The 3,799-nt window shown below is 33.8% G+C and overlaps 1 non-coding gene across 1 annotated transcript; it reads right to left on the reverse strand.

Annotated features, from left to right (window-relative positions):
- Nucleotides 1-3,401: 3,401 nt before the first annotated feature.
- Nucleotides 3,402-3,475, reverse strand: TRNAT-AGU (transfer RNA threonine (anticodon AGU)). Its single transcript has one exon. It is a non-coding gene; the product is annotated as a tRNA-Thr (tRNA).
- Between the last annotated feature and the right edge of the window lie 324 nt (nucleotides 3,476-3,799).

The following is a 3,799-nucleotide window of genomic DNA, read 5'->3' on the forward strand; positions in this document are numbered from 1 at the left end:
TAGTCAAAAGGTTGAGAAACGCTGGTATAGAGCAATGAATATGCAGTTAACTGCTTCATTTTAAACAAGCTGTGTTATACTTGTGTAAATGTATTTTATTCATTCTGCGCATACTTAACATTTGCTCTTATTCAAACTTACTATCCTAAGAATAAACTTAATTTTTTAATTTGCATAGCTATTATATAGCTTATAATTTTTTGCATGGATTATTGTACTAAGTTTGCAGATTAAGGGGAAAAAATCGCTAAAAACTGCGATTCTGATTACCGTCTAGCCCCGGGATGCGTAATGGCAAACCGCACATTGAGTTGATTAATGTTAAACGAATTTCGCTTACTGCGCATGCCCAGAATAGAATTTGGCGCAATTTTAAAAGGAGATAAATACGGTATATAGTTGATATTGTATATAGTTAATCTGGGCGTAAACAGTTCGGAGTTTTAAAACTTGTCAGATTGTAAGTCGCTTCATTACCTAATATTGATTGTAAACAAAGCAAATTTTTCTTTAAGAAGGATTACAAAACAGGAAACATTAAAAGATATGTATATTAGCTGAATGCTTATCGATTATACTTCTGAGGAATACAAGTAATTGAGTATTTACCATACGTTCTATTCGTATATACTTTCGCAAATTAAGGAATAAATCCAGTTTAAATTACTGAATTAAAGTTAAATTACTGAATTAAAGTTAAATTACTGAATTAAAGTCAAATAACTGATATTAAATGCAATGTTTATGAACAAAATAAACCAAAATGAAACAGAAGCACATGCAATAAGCATACAGCAAATTTCCATAGTATTGGAAATGTAAATAGTAAAACAAACATAACTAACAGGCTTGTGTAAGGTTGCTTATGTTTTATAGTCGCCAGTATTTCCTCCCACGCCAACGATACACCTTTGAGCATGCGCAGTAAGCGAAATTCGTTTTTACATTGATCAACTCAATGTGCGGTTTGCCATTACGACCCCGGGATTCCCAAAGTGGTCGATACGGTTTCCTAGGGGTCGACATAAACGAAAACTGATTTTGGGGGTCGACGAGGTCTAAAAATCGACCCCTATTAAATTAACAGAAGTTCTTATTTAAAACTTTCAAGATAGGTAGGTACTGTATTCTTTATGTTGTGTTACGTGTACTAAAAATAATTAATATTTTTGTAGGAAACAGCATTGTTGTAGTAATGTAAAGTCCCAAGTTCGTACAAGATGAAGAACTCGGCAAGTCTCTGTGGACATGTTTGTGCAAGATAATGAGTTTGAGCGTACGTCTTTCAGGCGCGTTTTGACTTGCTCTCTATTTGACGCTTACGAGATTTAACACGAACGAATTCATGATCAAGTCCAAACATGTTCCTAATATTTTATTATTCAACGAGCTTGCTCTTAGGTTGAAAGTTCATTTGCGTTTTGAAATTCGCTGGAGCTTAAACGATAATAACTCATATAAGTACTCATTTATTTCAAGAGATTACAAAGTTAGTGCATAGCTAATTAAGTGAAGTAAAGTGACTGATTACTGAGAGTTTTATGATGGCGGACACGAAAAAAAAAAAAAATGCAGACAGTACAGTTTGGACTACTTGAAGTTCGGATTTATCGGATCATTATAAATTAAACTTGATATTTACTGAATTGTATGTCCTTTTATTTTGTTAAATTTTGATGAGAAAATGAAGTCAACTTTACTCACTTAACCAAGTGCAAAGTTTTCCAATTGGTACCTTAGTACCTAGGTATTTTGTATCAGTACGAAAAAACTAAAGATAGGCCCCCTTATTCATAATAGTCTGCTAACTTAAAGCATCGCTGATTCTCACTCTGTCTTCTTCTATTGACCCAAGTCAGAATGAAAAATAACACTCTGTAGCAGCTGTTTTAAGTTAGCGGACCATTATAAATAAGGGGGTTGATCTTAAAAGTAGGTGATTTGGCCATGGGGGTCTGAGGTAACAGTTCATTTTGGAAAAGGGGTCACTTGTCCGAAATAGTTTGGGGATCCTTAGCACTCTAGCTCTTCAAAGATGAATCCATAACTGCAAATTTGTATATAAAGTATTTCTCCCGCCTTCCCTAGCGTGCCTTCGTGGTGTAGTAGTCAGCACACTGGGCCGGTATTCCAGAGGTCCGTGGTTCGGAAGGCGTTGCTAATTTTTCATCTCTTCTGCTTCCAAAAATTACCTAATATTTCTACAGTGGCCCCCGAACTAAAAGGGTGGTGGGTGATGATTTCTCCCCAGCCAGTATTTGGCGGTTGGCTTCCCTAAAAACTCCAGTCGCCCTTTAAAAGGGAGAGTATGTAAGGTATTTTTCCCGCTTTCCTAGAATGCCTTCGTGGTGTAGTGGTTCTGCCCGCTGGGCCGGTATTCCAGAGGTCCATGTTTCGATTCGGCGAAGGCGTTGCTAATTTTTTATCTTACCTGCTTCGAAAAAATACCTAATGGCTCTACATGTAAAAAAAAAAAAAAAAAAAAAAAAAAAAAAAATATAAAATAAAAAGTATTAAAATTTGTTCTTTAAATTAAAATTGTTATTTAACTATTAGAAACTTTTAAGTTTAACTGTAGCGATAGACGTACAGGTTTAAAAATTAATTCCCATAAAACGAGCTGTCCAAAATATCAGTATCGAAGGGTAGAAAAATCTTGCTATGATATTAATTCCATCCTAAATTAATTCTAGCTGGAATCTTTCACATTCATCTGATAAAGAGAATATTTAATCAAGGCAAGCTCTACTGAATTTCACTGACTCGCTTGGCGACGTTTCTGGCAAAAATTATTTCACACAAGTAAAATGGCAATAATTTCACTTTTGTGCGGACTCGAAATCTTTTAAGAAACTATCTTCCTTATATTAAAAAAATAAAAGTATTTGATCAGAGTTTGATAAAATATTTATAAATTCAATGCCTATAGTAGATGAGGTTTTTGCATAATACTTTTTGTAGATGAGGCTGTGGTCTATAAAGAACAACACGTAATATGAGCACTCTGCTTTCTAAATCCTATTTTATTAATAATAAATTATAAAACAAAGAGAGAGACTAACTACGGTAGTTAAATTCTTGAAGCAGTTAACGGACTTTTACGGATAAAATGATGGATATTCTTTCTTCATTTGAAACAAAATCGTTATTTATCGAACTTATAACAAGTTGCAGAAGCTTTATTTAAAATATGAGAACAATTTTTTTTATCTTAAAACTAAAAGCACATTTGCTCGAGGTTTTAATTGCTAAACGCTTTGAAAATCATCTTGAGTTTCTTTTTCTAATTCTCTTTTCTTCCCTCTTTTTCTGCATGATTGATTTTCTGTAGTACATTGTAGCAAAGCGTGTTCTATAGTATTTTGTAGCAAAGTTCAAATTTTTTAAAAAGGAACAGCTGAAGGCACCGGCGAGATTCGAACTCGCGATCTCCTGTTTACTAGACAGGCGCTTTAACCAACTAAGCCACGGCGCCTCACGATATGCTGTACTTGTTTTAGATCATATACTTTCATTTTCTATGCTGTTCCATTTTTCTATGATTCGCGTATTCGAACTCTCTTATTTAGCAGTTTTTCTTAAATGGGTCAAACCTTTGAAGAGTCAAACTTGAAATCTCAGCTACTAGAAGAAGTATCATATGAGAAAAATAACTCTGTTTATTACATTTCTGTATTATTTATCTGTGAAATTAGCGAAAGTTATATAAGATATTTTTATTAGGACCCTTTATTATTTTCATCGCTTTTCAATAACAAATATTGGTACTATTCGGTTTCGAGGGCGCCGTAAAAAAATT

The sequence above is a fragment of the Stegodyphus dumicola genome, chromosome 9 (genome assembly GCF_044657685.1).
Source record: "Stegodyphus dumicola isolate Sdum_Otavi_A_Nest chromosome 9, ASM4465768v1".
NCBI classification, from domain to species: domain Eukaryota; kingdom Metazoa; phylum Arthropoda; class Arachnida; order Araneae; family Eresidae; genus Stegodyphus; species Stegodyphus dumicola.